General features: G+C 30.3%; 1 long non-coding RNA gene and 1 pseudogene across 1 annotated transcript; both read right to left on the bottom strand.

Moving 5' to 3' along the window:
* Positions 1-349: 349 nt before the first annotated feature.
* Positions 350-9,121, bottom strand: LOC112797410 ((+)-neomenthol dehydrogenase-like; annotated as a pseudogene).
* Positions 9,122-11,454: 2,333 nt separating this feature from the next.
* On the bottom strand, positions 11,455-12,733 carry LOC114927670 (uncharacterized). The gene is made up of 3 exons (XR_003818372.2): positions 12,523-12,733; positions 12,061-12,132; positions 11,455-11,740 (listed from the first exon to the last, which is right to left on the bottom strand). It is a non-coding gene; the product is annotated as an uncharacterized lncRNA (long non-coding RNA).
* Between the last annotated feature and the right edge of the window lie 6,624 nt (positions 12,734-19,357).

Raw genomic sequence — 19,357 nt, 5'->3', positions numbered from 1 at the left:
TGTTATAGTTAACTAAATACAGTAATATTAGAGAGACAAAATAAAGTCATAATTTATCTTATTTAATATCCATTAATTATTGTAATAATTAATAAATACTAAATAAAATAAATTTTGGCTATTTTTAGCTAATTTATTTTGGTTATCAGACATTTTAAAACTGAATATATCTCCAGCAAATTGAAAGTATCCATATTTAAGAACCTAATTAGATCTTTAACTATATATATTTTAGAAAAAATATTTTGTTAATTTTAATATTTTTGACATAAAAAAGATCTAATTACAAAATTAAAGTAGTATAGGAATCAATTAGAAAAAAACAAAAATATAAAATTCTAATTACAAATTTGATAAAATTATATGGATTAATAGAATAATTAAACTGTTCTAAAATGATAAGTAATAAATTAAAAAGTTGACAATTCTTGCCTAATAAAGAAAAGGCCAGAAGGGGAACCATGAGATAGAAGTGCTAATCTGACAACACTTGCAGCACCTTCACTCACAGATAAGATTCCAGTGTTCCTATTTATGTCTGTTTTCACAAAACCAGGGCAGAGACAATTGATGCACAAGTTTGGATGCTTCTTTGCCAGAATTCTTGTGTAAGAATTCAATGCTGCTTTTGATACTCTATTTGCAGATAACAAGGTTGGCCACCCATTGCTTTCTATCAAACCTTCTTTGAAGTCTTCCATAAACTCCTTCAACACCTCATCTATTCTCTCTTCTGTTAGATTCTCATCATCATCTAGCACCCCTTTTGCCCATTTGTTTGATATGTGCTGACACCACCACCATACACAATCTCATTCAAATATAATGTCAAATAAAATTATCAATCAACGCTCAAGAACGATTTTAATACAATTGTACCTTTAACAATCCTCCTCGCGAGGAAACATTAACGATAATAGGTGAATCAGATAACTTGAGAAGGGGTAGAAATGCCTCAGTTGTGTCCTTAGCACCATAGTAATTTGTCAATATGCATTTTTCAGCCATTTCATAAGTTTGAGTCAGTTCTTCCCAGATGATTGTTGCTTCCCCCTGCAGCATCCATTTATTATTATTTGAAACTCACACCATTTTTTAGAGACTTAATCTCACATGTCAACAAAATATGAACACTGACCTTTTCATCTGGATTCACACCACTTATTCCTGCATTGTTCACCTGCACAACAATTTGGAACACATGATATAGGATAACAAAGTAGGTTACTTTACTTCTAAGCTATATACCCTTTAATGTTTGGATTATCTTAAACTGAATCACTGATTACTTTATTGGAAAGAAATAAAAGAATTTTTTAAAACAAGATACTCAGGTGTAGCAGAAATTACTACAGATCACTCAAGAGCTATAAAAAGTAGAGTGGAGTTGATTTTTTTTATTATTGATAACAATACCGAAAATAATAAGAGAATTAGCTTTAGCTTGTTTTTGTTTGTTCTTTTTTATTAGTTTTCTTGCTCCACCTTATTATGTCGAGCTTCTTTGTCTCAGGAAAAAAAAGCAGCCTAGTATACAAATATTCCGTGTAACGCAGGATTTGAGAAAAAGGCCGCACCCAAAGAAGGTAATATATGCAACCTGAATCTAAGATCACACGGAAACAACTCAACCATTGCTCTAAGACTTCTTTTCTCTCAAAAAAAAAAAGTACAATTTAGTAAGATGGTAGCAAGACAATAAATCCTTACCAATATATCAAGTCTCCCAAAGTGTGTGTTAACAAATTGTACCAAAGATGAAATGCTAGCATGGTCAGTGACATCAAGCTGGTGAAGAACCACAAAGTCAGAGAGGCCAAAATCTTTCAATTTTTCAATGGCTTCATTGCCTTTCTTCTCATCTCTTGCTGTGAGAACCACCTTGATTCCATTTGAGGCCAATTCCTTAACTGTCTCAAATCCTATCCCTCTGTTTGACCCTGTAACAACAGCATACCTAATACACACAAACCCTTCAAATGCTACACATTATGTGAACATATTTTTACTATAAAGTTTCACATAATTCTTCTCTTAATGTGGGGTTAAACTTAAGGAAACAATGTATAAAACACATGTATATGACTAATGCCATCTAAAAATAATATATACACACTAAAAATCAGCCATTTAAATAGTCATTGTTATTTATATATATGGATACACATTTTTGTAACTAAATAATCAGTTATTAAAAAAAATCAAACTTGTCGTTGCAAAATAACAAAAACTTTTTATAGTAAAATAATATTTTTTTTATAAATACTAAATAAACATTTTTATATTTATGATTGATTTTGTTTGTACACGTACAATCATCACATAAATTGAAGTTTGTCACAGAAAAATAATGTCACCGAAAAAAAGTATGAATATCATGGCCTCAGAAAAGCTGAAGAAAACAAAGAGTCAACTAGTGTTGAGTAATGTAAGTAATAAAAATAGTATACCTTAGTTTTGCTTCTGCCATGGATGCTAAATGAACGGTGAACAAGACGACTAGGTAGGTATATATTGTATACTATAATGTTAATTAATGCCTTTCAAAAAGAAAAAAGAAAAAAATAGAATAATTGGTTAGAAAATATAGTCAAAAGGAACTCAAATTTAAAGGATTTTCTTTTAGTTTAGTTGATGATGATAATGTGGTTTCATTCAAGTGTGGGCTATTTATAGAAGATAGAGTTGTACGTAATAGATGACATGTTTCTCTAGTAGCCACAAAACTTATAGGGAGACACAACACAAAGATCCAAAAGAATTTCACACCTAATCCTCTGATTATGACTAGTGTGTTTGAGAGAGTATTGTGAATTTGCAGTTTGCAATAAGATGAAATAGCTCACTAAGCTTGAGGAGTCCATGGTTTTTTATTTTTGTGCTGAAAGTGAGAGAGATGATTAAGAATTTTGTCACATCATAAATAGCGCTTTCAACAATAAAGAATGGTTTAAGAACCCTAACTCTGGCAAATTCATTGCGTTTGATAGGGAAGAGCTTGCATTGTTGGTCTGTATTTTCAGTTTCTCATCATATCTTAGAGGGCATTTTTTTTTAAAGAGAAATATTAAAAGTTCATAAGAATTTATTATTTTTTGTTAGGGAGCCACTTAAATAAAGATGTTAAAAACGTCTTTTTCTAAAGATGTTTTTTAAAAATTAAAATTTAACACATATAATCAGTTAAATTATATTATTTTTATTAAAATTAGAGTGGACAAATCAGTTTAACACAAAAATTAATAAATTAAATTTTGAATTGGTGTAAATTAATATTTTTTATAAAAAATTACTATAATATTCCTATTATAAAACACAACTAAAATATCTCTATTATATATATATATATATATATATATATATATATATATTAATTTTAAAAACTTTAAATTCTAACCTTATAACAATAGAGAAAAAGGACTAGAATTTAGAATTTTCAAAATTAATATATATAATAAGAGTATTTTAATCATTTTATATAATAGGGGTATTGTAGTAATTTTTTATAAAAAATAATATTAATTTAGACATATTCAAAATTTGATTCACTATTCATTTATCAAATTAATTTTTCTGACCTAATTTTGATAAAAATAACATAATTTAAATTATTATATGTGTTAAATTTTAATTATTAAAAAATATCTTTAAAAAAAGACGTTTTCTGCATCTTTATGGAAGCATCCCCCTTTTTGTTATCAGTTAGTTATTAATGTTTAAAAATACGTTGTTATATTATTCAACTAAAAGAATTAATAAAAGAATTAAATTGATAGTTAAGTAATGATAAAAAATAATAAATTTTAATGTTTTTAATATTTTTTTAAAACTTTTTTATTAAATTACTGTTAATTTATATTTATTTATTTATTACAAAATACTAATAAATAATTTTTTTTCAATTAAGTCTAATTAAGTCTGACCATGTCTTCTTCTCATCCATCTTCTTTTACCTATTATCCTTTTTCTTCTGCATATCTTCTACCTCTTTTCTTTCTTCTACATCTTTTCTTTTTTTTTTCTTTTCATGTAATTTTTTTCTTTCTATGTTTGTTTTTCTTTTCTCTGTACTTTTTTCAAAATTTTATAAAAAGAATAATAATAGTGAAGCTAGATAGAAAAATACATAAGAAACAAAAAATACAAAAAAGCTTTTATATATGCAAATGCAATAAAAAAAAGTTATAATAAACATATAAATTTTTGAAAAAATAATATAAAAAAGATATTTTTTATGATAAACACAAATTCTTTAAGATAAACACATTTTTAAGAAAAATATAAAAAAATATAAAAAGTTTTTTTTATGATAAACACAAAAGTTTTGTGATATAAACACATAAATTTTTTTAAGATAAACACAAAAATTTAAAAAATATATATAATGTTACAATGATCACAAAAACTTTATGATATTGTTGATCGAAAAATTTTTTTGATGAAGGCCGTTCGAAATAGTAAAGTGGTCGAAGATTTAAACAGATTTCGAAAAGATACACGTGTAAGTATTATTAGATGGAGGTACTCGACACGGAGTCGATCTTAAGGCTCTTCATTAAATCGAACAAGGTACTCGAGTTAGGTAATCGAATAAGTCGTTTGAATAAGTGGATCGAGCAGTTATGGTAGTGAAGAAGTTAAAGGTTCCCATCACGCGAGAAAATCATGGGAAACGTTTATAGCCAAAAGGCGGAGAACGGTTACCAAAGAGTATGCATTTAAGGCTGTGATTTTGTAATTAATTGTCAGTTACCAAAAGTAGATTATAAATACTAGGAAATCTTAGGGAATAGAGGTTGGAACTTTAACTCAGAAAAACATTCAAGCACACTCGTATCCTAAAGAATTCCTGAGCCTGCGACCGAGTAACTTTTCTGTAGGGTTCCTTCCATGTTTTTCATTCTTTCAATTTACTTTCCTGTCAACTTTATTTTTTTTCTTCAAGTAAATTTATCCTTCAAGTATCCTTTATCTTTAATGTCCAATTTATATTTCTGCATTTTAATTTTTCATGTCAAAGCCCTTTGACTCAGTCGAAGTCGAAGGCATTTCATTGCTTTCTTTAAATTTCAACGCAAACCTTTCTATTTTCAGTACATTTCTTTTTTCGAAAACTTCATTTCTTTGTTCCTTTTATTGATTTATAAATTTTAAATTATTTTATTCCCAATACTCGTCTAATCGAAGACACTTTGATACACTTTTAGAAAATTGGTACCTACAAAGAGGAGTAGATTTTGTTCCCAAACCACTAGATATCGAATTACCATCGATTTGCTAAAAATCGACAAAACAGATATAAATCGAAGTTTTTGAAGATAAACAATAAAATTTTTAAGAGAAATACAAGAAGAAAAAATAAAAAAATTTTAACTAAAAACTGAATTTTTTTTCATAAATACAAAAATTTTTAAAAGGGAATATAATAAAAAAATATATAACCTTTCTTTTACCTAAATACATAAAATTTTGAAGATAAACATATGAATTTTGTAAAAAAAAAAAAAAGTACAGATTTTTTAAAAATAAAACACATAATTTTTTTTTTTTACCTAAATGCAGGAATTTCATTCTTTCTTTTGGTTGAATACTTCACGCATCTTTATCGTTATCATAAATAATCTTCATTTTTTTCTTTCCCTGCCTCCGATATATAATGGGATTGTACATATTTAGTTGATTTATTCTCAATTTAATCATTCAAAAATTAGTAAAACATGTGAAAGAATTGACATTCAAGTATAAAACTAAGGTTAATTATCAATTTAGTATTCTAAAGATTCAACTACCGATAAAAGGATCCTAAAAGATGTTATTTATATATAAAAATTGGTTAAAAATCAAAATGACCGAAATAAAATTTTAGATGTTTAGTTAATATCTCTTCATCAATATATAAAAAAAATCATGATAACTGATTCAAAGTTTATAGGGTGCATTTATGGTATTGATAATACGAGATAGAAAGATACAATTTATATTATTATTTTATTGAATCAATTTTTCATAAAGTAAAAAAATTAGTAAGGTGAGAAAATAAATATTTATCCACTCTTAAATTAAAATATTAGAATTTATATACAATGGAAGTTATAAATTTAATGGATATTAAACTCTTATTTTATTATTTTTATTAATTTTTTTACTTTAAAAATTTTTTGTCCGATTTTATTATATTGATTTTGAATAATTTAAAATTTATAATTCTGAATAGATTTTTTTTTATTATATTTTCTTCCTTTACGAGCAAATAATTAAACAAATTTAAAGCAAGTTATTGAAAAACAAAATACACTGCAAATTATGTTATTTATGATTTGAAAAGAAAGTTTCAACAATACTTATTAAAATTGTACCAAACTTTACATTTTTGAATTATGAGTAGTAAGAGAGAAAGCACTGATTTTGTAAATGACATAGTTGAGTGGTCTTCTCTGAAACCACTTTTATATGTTTGCTTAATCAATTCATCTTCCTTTTGCTAATCTCATACTCCTTTTCATCTCTCACACCCACTCACTCTTTCTTCTGATCTACTGCTATGTTTTACCAACTTCACTACTGCTGATGACAATGAAAATATGGTGAAAACTCACATGCAGATATTTGAGAATTATTAAATGATTTGACAAGTTTGACTAAATCATTATCTAATGATTTTCAATGTGAGTCTTTACCTGAAAATATTGTCACCATCTTCATCAAATCATGCACCAATTGCTAACAAAAATAATAATGATTGGGTGGTTAAGGAAAATAATAAATCAACCACATGATACTTTAAACTTGGTAAATTGAATCCTGAATGATCAAATTATCCCCATTTTATAAATAAAATGATTCAAAAACTTGACAACTCTTTTCTAATAAAGAAAAGGCCAGAAGGTGAGCCATCAGGTAGAAGTGCTAATCTCACAACACTTGCAGCACCTTCAGCAGCAGAAAGAGTACCAGTGTTTCTGGTTATGTCTGTTTTGCAAGGACCAGGGCACACACAATTAATGCACAAGTTCTGTTGCTTCTTTGCCATGAATCTTGTATAAGAATTCATTGCTGCTCTTGAGACCCTATAGGCACTCATGTTAATTGGCCAGCCTTTGATTTCTAGTGTGCCTTCTTTGAAGTCTTTGAGGAACTCCTTGAGTACCTCATCTATTTTCTCTTCTCTAAGGTTTTCAGCATCACCAAGCACCTCCTTAGCCCATTTGTTTGATATGTTCTGTGATGCCACATAAAACAATTTTGCCAATTTTGAGAATGTGATGTAGATACTGAAATAATGAAAGAGTAGTATTAGGTAACTAACTTTTTTCAGCATCAATTATACATGTTTATCTTAAAATCTAGATCTTAAATCATAAACCTTTAACCTTAAATTCTAAATTATAAACCTAAATACTAAAGTTGGTTAATGTTGGCTAACTAAAAATTAGTATATAATGCAGTAGGTTCAATCTGATGCCTAATTGCATTTTCCCATAGGCAACATCATGTTAAAAAGAAAAAAAATTTGAAGAGATTTGATGATCTTGAATTATTATACCTTTAACAACCCTGCTTCAGAGGAAACATTAACAACCCTTGGTGAGTTTGATAACTGAAGTAGTGGAAGAAATGTCTCAGTTGTTTTCTTGGCACCATAGTAGTTTGTCAATATACACTTTTCAGCCATCTCATAAGTTTGTGTTAGTTCCTCCCATTTAAATGTTGGTTCATCCTGCATCCATGTTATAAGAATCTCAGATCATTTCGAGAGGATCACGAGAAGCATCTCACAAGGAAAAAAGTAGATAAATTATTCACTGACCTTTTCATATGGATTGACACCACTGATTCCTGCATTATTCACCTGCAAAAGAATATGGAGCAAATAGATTTATTCAACAGAAACTTAGAGGACCAGTAGTTTTTAGTAATTCTGGTCATCATTTGGCCAACACAAATACTAAATTGTCTCTAACAAATAAATTTTATAAATTTATGTGTATAAATTCTAAAAAATATAGGCGCAAATAAATTCTTGTAAATATAAATAAAAATTATATGTTTTTTTTTTTTGTGCAAACATACTGACAAAGTACTAACCCAAAATGATAATATTTGCTGGTCATGTACTATTTTTTGGACTGTGAGTTTACTTGGCAGGTGTGGTGTCGATGGCTATCTGACTTTGGAAAATTGTGGTCTATTCTGCGCTCACAAAAGGAACATTTTGAGAGCTTGGCAGGTGGTGCTAGCAGGAAAGAAGAACGTAACAAGTGGCTCGTATGTTTTTTCTCGGTTATTTGAAACATTTGGCTAGAGAGGAACCAGCGGATCTTCAATAACATGGAAGGAGGTGCAGAGGAGGTGTTCCCTAAATTTGTAATATGTTATAGAGAATGGTGTAGTTTGGACCCCTTTTATTGTTGATGGCAGTACCGAAGATAACACTAAGAACAAGTTTCTGTTCTTTGTCTTTACAGATTTCTTGTGTGTTAGCTACTATTGGCTCCACTGTTTGTGTTGAGCTTACTTGTCAAAAAAAACTAACAAAAAAGGCTTTTCTAAGTATCATTTTATTTTTTATTTTGTATTAGTCCTAAATCATAAACCCTAAATTGCAACCACTGCTGCTTACCAATATATCAAGTCTCGGGAACTGTGTCTTAACAAACTCCGCTAATGATGCAATGCTAGCATGGTCAGTGACATCAAGTTGGTGAAGAACCACAAGCTTATCAGAGACACCACACTCTTTGAGCTTCTCAATGGCTTCAATACCCTTACTCTCATCTCTTGCAGTGAGCACCACCTTGATTCCATTTGAGGCCAACTCTTTAACTGTCTCAAATCCTATCCCCTTGTTTGACCCTGTAACAACAGCATATCTAACAGCACAAAGCCACAAACAATCACACACTACGCTGATATACACAAGAAAAGGAAATTTCGAATATTTGCATGAAAAAGTCCAAAGCCATGCTGCAGTTACCTTAGATTTGCCTCTGCCATAGATGCAGAAACAGAGTCAAAAGAGTGAAGGGGTTTTGGGTAGGCGTAGTTTTATCAAAATAATTGGCATCATTATCATATTATTAATAGTAAGACAGGTGCAGGATTGGAAACCATAGAAAGTTTTTAAACAATAATTAGTTAATTACTATTTTTTCTCTGTACTTTTTCAAAATTTTATGAAAAGAATAATAATAGTGAAGCTAGATAGAAAATTACATAAGAAACAAAAAATACCAAAAAGCTTTTATATATGTAAATGCAAGAAAAAAAGTTATAATAAACATATAAATTTTTGAAAAAATAATATAAAAAAGACATTTTTTTATGATAAACATATAAATTCTTTAAGATAAAAACACTTTTAAGAAAAATATAAAAAGCAAATATAAAAGGTTTTTTATGATAATGATATAAACACATAAATTTTTTTAAGATAAACACACAAATTTAAAAAAATATATATATAAGAAGCAAACACATAAATAATGTTACAATGATCACATAAATTTTATAATGTAAATCGAAGTTTTTGAAGATAAACAATAAAATTTTTAAGAGAAATACAAGAAGAAAACATAGAAAATTTTTAACTAAAAAGTAAAAACTGAAATTTTTTTTATAAATACAAAAGTTTTTAAAAGGGAATATAAAAAGAAAATATATAACTTTTTTTTACCTAAATACATAGAATTTTGAAGATAAACGTATGAATTTTGTAAAAAGAAAAAACAAAAGAAAGTCCAGATTTTTTAAAAATAAAACACATAAAACTTTTTACCTAAATACAGGAATTTCGTTCTTTCTTTTAGCTGAATACTTCACGCATCTTCATCGTTTATCATAAATAATCTTTATTTTCTTCTTTCACTGTCTCAGATATAATGAGATTATACATATTTAGTTGATTTATTCTCAATTTAATCATCCAAAAATTAGTAGAACATGTGCAAGAATTGACATTCAAGTATAAAACTAATGTTAATTATCAATTTAGTATTTAAAAGATTAACAGAAAAGTGTTTAAAAAATGTTATTGATAAAATAATTTTTTAATAATTTAAAAATACGACAAAAATAATCAATCATTATTATATTTTTTATACGGGGAAGAATTGTTTTTCAATACCATCAAACTCTTTAAAATGAAGAACAAAAATCTTTTTCTAAAAAAAAATTAATTGCATAAATTAGAGGTAGAAAAATTATTGGCTTAATTCATAAAATTAACAGAATTCTTAATCTTAACCGAGGATAATTAATTACTCATGTTTTTCAAAGAAATCCTTAATTATCAAAAAGTGTAAATTGCCGAAGAAGAGAAGAAATTAGAACTCTCTTTCCTTATATCCTAACCCAAGAAAAACATAATTCAAAATTCAAACTTCAAAACCAAATAAATAAAAAAACAAAATTAAATATTTTTTCCCTAATTATTGTTTTCCTCCGAAGAGATCTCCTCTTTAACTGCTTGTAATCTTCAATTAATGCGATCATCTATGGGCTTGTGATTGATCTTCTAAAAAGGTTGAAAAATTAGAGAAAGGTTGGTCTTTAATTGAAGTCCTCGAAAATGTATGAAATTCCACGTACCACGTGAAGCAGCCTCTTGATTTGGAATGCTCTCTGTTGGGCTCACGTACCACGTGAACTAGGCTATGTTGTATGTGAGCCAAATTTCTTCAATTTGTTGCTTATGAATGTGCTCCAACGTTGTACGTGATGAGTTTCACGTACTACGTGAAAACCAACTTGCGCGTACGCAGGCATCATGCATACGCGTGATTGCTATATTGTACCACAACTAGAAAATGGATTAATACAGACAGATTTAGTCTTTATTACAGACGAATTTTGTCCCTTTGTAAAAGTTTCGTCGAAAATTATTTACCAACGGATTTTTTTTGTCAAAAAATTACCGACAGATTTTTACCAGTTACCGACGAATTTTTCCTCCGTAAATTCTCCATCCATTTCCCTGGAACGTCGAACTTTCCAACGGATTTTCCGTCAGTAATTACAGACGGATTTTCTGACGAATTTTTCATCGGTAATTACAGACAGATTTTTTGACATATTTTCTGTCGGTAATTACAGACAGATTTTTTGACAAATTTTTCATCTGTAATTACAGACATATTTTTTGACGGATTTTTTGTCTGTAATTACAGACAGATTTTTTGACGAATTTTCTGTCGGTAATTGGCAACAGACTTTTCGACAGATTTTCTGTCTTTAATTTGAACCTTGAAAAATCATCCCACACTCTGAATACAGATAGAAAATCCGTCTGTAAATCCGTCAGTAAGATAAAATAGAATTTTAAAAAAAAATTTCTATTACAAAATAAATATTTTAGATTTATTTTCTAAATTTACTCCATCAAACACACTGTAAATTGAAAAAAAGAAAGCCAAAAATCACATAGATAAACATAATATTAATTACATGATACCTATAAAATTGGATGTTATTTTTCAACACCATTATCCAATATCTCACTGTCTCAATAAAAAAGATATCCCAAAATTTCTTTTAAACTACAACAGAGAAGGACAGGACTTTCAGCCTAAATTTTAAAACTATTTTCTCATGCTCTCTTTAAAGTTTAAACTCTCCAATCTAATGCGAGTTACATGATTCTTCACTCCATGGTAGACTCTTGTGTGGCTGAAACTTGAAAGTATTTGTTCATCTACTTCTTCTTCTTTGATTTGTTTGCATTGGACTGAGCATATGCAGTTCCCTAATGTCAAAAAACAGGACATGAATAGATTTCAAAAGCCTAGCAATGTTTTATAGGATTAAAAAAAAGTGAAGAAGGATAACAAAAACACAACTTTAAAACAGAACTGCAAGAGATAGAGAGAGATGCTTGCATGCTCTTGAAGCACATTTAATTTGTTCTACAGGAACACTCACAGCCACTAATTTCTGATTTTTATGTAACTTCTAGAAAATGTTATAAATGAAAAAAAAGTGGCTCTAAATTTTCCTAGAGCATGCATTAAAAATGCTGTAGGAAACATGGAATCTGATATTGTTGTATACGGTATTCATACAGACCTCGAGTCATTCATCCATGGAAGCATCTGTTGATCTAGTCCCAACTTCAACCTTTGGAGCCCTCTTTGTTTTCTGAGAAAATATTCATAACATTATCAAAAAGAGTATGAAAGTGGCTTGAGAGATAGACAAAAAGTTTAGAGTTTTATTTTATAATTTAAATCATAATCAGCTTCGTTTCTCAATATTATATATGCTTGAACAAAAAAAAAACGTAAAGAAGCCAATCTATATGACATCTGATACCATCCATGTCAGTTAAAACAACACAACACTAACACGATCTCTCCAAATAATGAATTAACTTTGTGACCTCATGACATATGATAGTTAGCAAAGAACAAACAAACAAAAGTCCAACGATAAATCAAGACCAACGGAAACTCTGAAGCTACTGCAACTGGGATTAGCAATCCATTTAATATTGGATTACTTTTGAAAAAGTAGAAAGATTGTTAATACCTTAGATAGGTGTTGTATTTGACCATGAATCCATAGCCCCAGGAGGACGAGGAGGGCAATTCCAAGAGTAGCAATGAAGATAGATTCCATGCTAAGAAAGCCAGTGGCCTCGGCAACTTCAATAGTGCCGTTAAAGAAGGTATTCTGTTAAGGATGCTGGTCTATCTCATACAAAATAGTGCCAACAAGGTCAAAAGTTCCAGGCTAAAATCACATGTATCAAAGTTTATTGAGTTACCATCATTTTTCAAACCAACAAGCAGTTCTGTCTCTTCTCCAGTTGTTATCACTGCATCACATGAAAAATAAAATAAAATCAATCCACAGTGGAAAAAATACAAATAAAAGAATACATTAAAAATCACATTTTGTGGGATAAACAGCTCCATCTGAATCTGAATCAGACTGGCACCTAGCAACTAGCAAAGAAGAAAAGAACTAACTTCAATCATGGTCATGCATAGAATGCATAAAAATAAATATGCATACAAGTTATTTGTCAGACTGAGTGAGATCCAATTTTTAGGGAACGAGAGCAAATAAACCAAAAGATCACAGAGAGAGTAAAATACTAAAATACAAGCTCTATCAAGTTTATTATCAAAACCATGCTAACAGAACAACCATGCAAAGAAACTCTAGCATAGAATGCCATGTTAAAATACACAAATCTATTCATGTGAGAAATGATTCATGACAAACAAAAAAACACAAAGATAAACCCATTCATCCAGCAATGGAAAATGTACCTCAAATATAATAGAAATTATGATGATTTGGCGCTAAGTTTTCCGCCACGACCGATTTCTCCGATTGACCCTAGCCATAACCACAGCTTCCTCTTTGGAAATATACTGCAGCCACTTCTCAAAATCATCGCTACGTCTTCTGAATATCCCGTTCCACATTCGAGAAATTAATCCCTGCTTCTTACTCTTCTTCTTCTTCTTATTCTTTTCCTCCTCTCCATCACCAACAACAGCAATGGCACCAACACTTTCCTTTTTCTTCTTCTCACCTTCTCCAACTACCTTATTCTCCTCACCCATTCTTTTTCGCTCTTTCTTCTTCCCTAAAACCTCAAACAAAATAGAAAAAACAACCAATTAGAGTTTTGTTGACTGAATTTTGCTGTTAGCTATGATACAGCACCGTATTGCTTGTGAGTAAGTGAAAGATCAGCAATTCGTTAGCGAAAAGAAGCGACTAAGAATGTGAAGGAAAGTGTGAGTGAGACAAAGAAAGTGGGACTAAGAATTTAGAAACTCAGTTCTCTGCAGCAGCAACAGGGAAGGGACAGGGCTAGGGCTAGGGATAATGAAATTAGAATAGAATCACAATGGAAGGGGTTAGGGATATGGATGAGAAGGAGGCGGAGGCCTACTTGAACTAACGGTGACGAGAAGAGATGATGACAAACCTCTGGCGAGGAGAGAAGAAGAAGCGACGAGAGCAGCGGCGGAAGGACTCGTAAGACAAGAGCACGACGGAGAGAACTCGTACAACGATGGCAACGAAGGGAGCAATCGCGATGAGGGCGATGGAGGGAGCTCGTGCGACGCGTGCCGCGGCGGCGGCGACAGCGGAGGACGTCACATCTTCAACAGAGAGAGAAGGCAGGGAGTAATTCAAGGAAAACATGAAAAAGTGAAATGAACCATTGGGAGTTTCAGAACCTAACTCCTTATTCTAATATTTTTGACGAAAAATTTTAAATTACAAACGGGTTTTCTGTCTGTAATAATTTAATAAAATGCAGTATTTTTGTCTATTTAATTACAAACAGATTCTCTATCTGTAACTATTTCCCATGAAAAGAATTAATTTTTCCGATAGAATTATCGACGGATTTTTCCGTCTGTAATTTATGCTAATTCATTTTTTTCTGACAAAAAATTCCTCTGAAATTCCGTCTATATTTCTGTGGGATAAAATCTGTCAAAAATATCCGTCTTTAATAACTAATTTTCTAGTAGTTTACGTGAGATCTCCCACATACCACGTGAAAAATGATGGTCATGCGTACGCACGCTGTATGCGTATGCATGATATGTGAAATGCCCCCAATGTGGTACGTGATGGTGTTCACGTTGCATGTCCCTTTCTTATGCTTCCAGGGAAGCTCCTGTTTGTCATAGAGAGCTTTTTGTTTGTCACAGGGAGCTTTCTATTTTGTGCTCTCCACCTCTTTTCTGTTCTATTTCTTTCTGTTTTTCTTCTAAAGCTTCATGTCATCAATAAAATTCAACTAATCAAAGTAATGTTCTTTCTAACCTTAAATTCATTATTGCTTATTCAACAGAAATTCTTAGTAAATAAAGTGAAATCAAGAAGGAAAAACACTAAAGATGTGGATGCATCACGCGTACGCATGAATGTAAATTCCTTCAAAAAGATGTTAAGTTATAGAAATTAGTTTTTTTACACTAAATTTTAAACGTGCATAACTTTTTTGTTATAAATTATTTTTAGTCCTTTTTCGAACATCATAAACTTCACGAACCCAGTATTTATTTAAGATAAATTTCACAAGATTTAAGGATCCGAAAGCTAAATTATGGCCCATCGAAATTGGTTAAAATTTTAGTTTTCACCAAAAGTTCAAAACTTCTAGTTTTCCAAATTCTCAATTCAAAAGCCAATCAAATCACATCAATTTCAATACCTATCACTCCTAACCACCATCATATACACTCCGATCTTTCGAAAAACATATCAACACACAATCTTCAATCTATTTAACAATTCCATTCATAATTTTCACAATTCTCAACATTTGTCATCAACCATTATTAAACATCAATTATTCATACAATCCAACTTATCCTATAGACAACTAGCCCAATTTTTTCAAGTAACATTATAGATTAACTACAAGAAACCAAAATCATATCTTGGTTGATTTTCTCCCCAAGCCCGAAGCACCTAAAATCTCTCCTCTTGTCCACAAGCTCCCAAGAGTTCCAAATCAACTCAACAAGCTTCAATCACCACAATTTTATTCCAAATTCACCAATTTGACATCAACTTCACATATATTCAATATAATTCATATAATTTCATATGCATTTATAAATTCAATACCTAACTTTATAGAATTGAAAAATTCACAAGGGATACCGTTACCTGTAACGACCCAACTTCCAGTACGTCATGATTATACTGAAAACTGAGCGTTACTAACTTACCTTCCTAGACTTAACCATTACTTATTATTAAGTCTGTAATCGTGTTAGCACGAGATTGATTTTTCTTGAAATTTTTTTCCTTTTTACGTGGAACTCCTGGTACGAAAACAACGGGTCTTGAAAAGTTTAAACATTCACATACAAAATTACAGGAAACCAATGAGTAAAGCAGCAAGTAAGATAATTTAAATAGTGAACAATATATATTTTTTCTTAAAATTTAGTTTATAAAATCTTATTTTTAAAATTTTATTAATTACTTTCTAAATCACAAGCTTTTTAATATTCTATTTTCAACCTCAATATTTTATAAAATTATATTTGAATCCCCACTTATTTTCATATTTATAAAAATAATCCGAACTTTTATAAAATATCCATTTTACCCCTGAACTTTACTTATTACCCAAAATACCCAAAACTTATATAATTATAAATTTTACCTTGATTTTTATATACAAATACAATGTTATCCTTCAAAAATAAGATTTAATTACTAATCTCCCTCTCATACCAAAATCGAAACCCTTAACCTTTTTCTTTCAAAATATTACTTGCATTTTAATCCGTTTTCGAATTTTTCGGTTATTGATTTTTCTTAATTTTTAATTTTATCTCTCGGCCCTCAAATCTCACCAATTTTTTTTACTTGATCCTCAATGACATTCCGGTCCAAAAATTTTTGAAACAATTCGGTCCCTGCTGATTACCGATTGAGTTTGGTTAAGTTTATGTTGAATTTTTGCAATATATTAAATTATTAATGTATTTATGAAGTTCATGGCTTGACTGTGATATTCAAAACACATTTAATCATTAAGAATTTATTGAAACTCTATCTCCATATGAAATTAAAATATTCAAAATTTTGGAGAAGCTTTTTGACCGAACTACCGAAGAAGAAAACGTTCGGAATCGTCTATACCTCTTAGAACTCCAGTTGACCGAACTCAAGGGGTAGAGAAGCTACGTCACTGTCAACTTCTATCGACCAAAAGTGATGCCAACACGTAGAGAAGAAGAATACAAACACTTTTACCAAATTAAATTTTTTATTGAGATTACGAATCGCAAAAAATCGAAGCCGAAAGTTCGATGAGAATTACGATTCTCTCTCTCTCGGTCACTCTTCTCTCTTCCTCACCGTTTGCATGCAATAATCTAAGGTTATATGATGAGTAAGGTAATAAAAATAGTTATGTGGCTTGCTTTTATATATGGTGAAAACTCAGGTACAGTTGATTTCACGTAAAGTTGATATTTAAGAATCGTTAAATAATTTAACTGATTTGACTAAATTTTTATTTAACGACTCTCAAATATCAACTTCACGTGAAGTCGACTTCAGATGAGCTTTCACCTTTATATATGCCACGGTTTATGCTTTTATGAGAATGATCATGCAATACTAGTGTGCTCTTGCCTTAATATTAATATGCTTTAATATGTTTATGCTTTTGCTTCCGCCAACTATATATATATATATATATATATATATATATATATATATATATATATATATATATATATATATATATATATATATATATATATATATATATATATATATATATATATATCGTGTATGTATGTATGTGTTTGAACGTAACTAATGGAATTCTATTTATTATTAATAATAATAATAATAATAATAATAATAATAATAATATAAAAATAAATATGTATAAGTTATTAGTATAAATAACATTAGTAATTTAGAGAAATATAAAAATATTTGATGAAGTTTTAGCAATTCTAAATTCATCAAGAAATATCAATAATTAATTTTAATTTATCGACAAAAATCGGACTTGATAATAATATTAATATTATTATCTAGGCTCCATTATAATTAGAACAAGTAAAATAGATAAATAAGATAATAATAAAATTATATTACCATCTATTTTATTTCGGGGTTCGAAATCGACTCGTCAAAATAAAACTAACCGCTTTAAAATATTATTTAAAAAAAACTCGCGTTAGTGCAAAAATTAGAGTTGTTTCATTCTACTCCCCTAAAAGAAAATTTTGCCCTCAATTTCTTTTACCTGTAAACATGTGCGAGTAATCGGTCCTTCCCTTATTTTCTAGTCCTTAGGTGTGTTGTGTTTCCTCATCTCGTCTCAACTTACATATAACCGTTAAAGAAATAAAAGAATGCAATGCACCAGAATCGTAAAGTGCAGTTAGGAAGCGAGTCTTAACACAACACTGACCTTATGTCAGGGAGTCTGAGTATGAGCATCTTCAACAATCATTGTAAACACTCTTCCTGACTGTTGTAGTCTAACTGGCTCTTGAATAAACTTCTTCGGACAATTTCACGCTATATGCCCCGGTTCATCGTAGTTGTAGCAGATATTCGATGCAAACCGACAAGGATTTCTATTATGGTGTCATTCACATTAATCACAAACATTATAAACAAGAGCCATACAGAAGTCAAGTCAGTGTACCAACTTATACCGCTTATTACTATATATATATACATACATACAGATATATAATACTCCGCGTCCTGGCTCATAAAGGAAGTCCCTAATCTGGAATCCGAACTAACCTAGCCAGTCTGAAAAATTTCTAATCTCTCGGTGGGTCTATCCAAAAATGAGAGTCTAACCCGAAATCTCTAAGCTAGGTTGAAGGAGCCACCCAGAATACGCTATCATCTCCTACTGTCCCTGATCGATCATTGCAGTCAAAAGACAATATTTCTTTCACCTTCATATCCTGTTGTGGGTCCTGTTTTCGTCTGAATGGGAAGAAGGAAAGGGTAAAAACTTGAGAGTTTTTAGTAGGGCCGGGTTAGAAGTTAAGTTCGTTTCATTATGTTCTCAATCAAGAACAACAGTCAACAAAGTATAATCTAACTTAGCAATTACAGAACACAGAATCCGATCACAAGCACGCACAATCATAGAAGACACAATCACAAAAGAAATATGCACAAACAAGTATGATGCATGTCTAGTCCTATACAGGTCATGAGCTCATGTGTCTGTTTGTTGTCCGATTCCCGACACTGGTCTTGAGATAAGCGTTCTGTACCGCCGTCCTTATCTCAGCCAACGTCCCCTCCATGAGCGTTATGCATCGCCGTCCTCATGGAAGAACATTCCTTTCAGTTTCCAGTGAGCGTTACGCATCGCCGTCCTCATTGAGCCATCCTTATAGTGTCAAGTAAGTGTTACGCATTGCCGTCCTCACTAGATACTTGGCATTAAGGCCCAATAACACTCAATTTCTTTTTAATCTTTGCTCTCTATTCTACTGCAGCATATATTCCTTTAATTAATATCTTTTTCACTATATGCTCTACTATGGCAGATGTTCATTAAAATCTTCTCAGTCACTGATAAACCCTATTTGTAGGGTTTATCTTGTATTGATTTTAGGAGATTTTATCACCTTTTACCCACATTTACTCAATGAAATAGCATGGTTTTGTATATTCTCCTTTAATTGTGCTTAAGAGTGAAAACATGCTTTTTAGGTCTTAAAATAGCTAAATGTAATTTACCTTGATTCCATTAGATGCCTTGATATGTTTGTTAAGTGATTTCAGATTTAGGAGGCAAAGATTGGATCAAGGGAATGAAGAAAAAGCATGTAAAGTTGGAGAACTCATGAAGAAATGATGGAAC

This window comes from Arachis hypogaea, chromosome 4, assembly GCF_003086295.3.
Source record: "Arachis hypogaea cultivar Tifrunner chromosome 4, arahy.Tifrunner.gnm2.J5K5, whole genome shotgun sequence".
NCBI classification, from domain to species: domain Eukaryota; kingdom Viridiplantae; phylum Streptophyta; class Magnoliopsida; order Fabales; family Fabaceae; genus Arachis; species Arachis hypogaea.
Note: the sequence above shows the minus strand (reverse complement) of the source record. Positions and strands in the feature narration are given on the sequence as shown.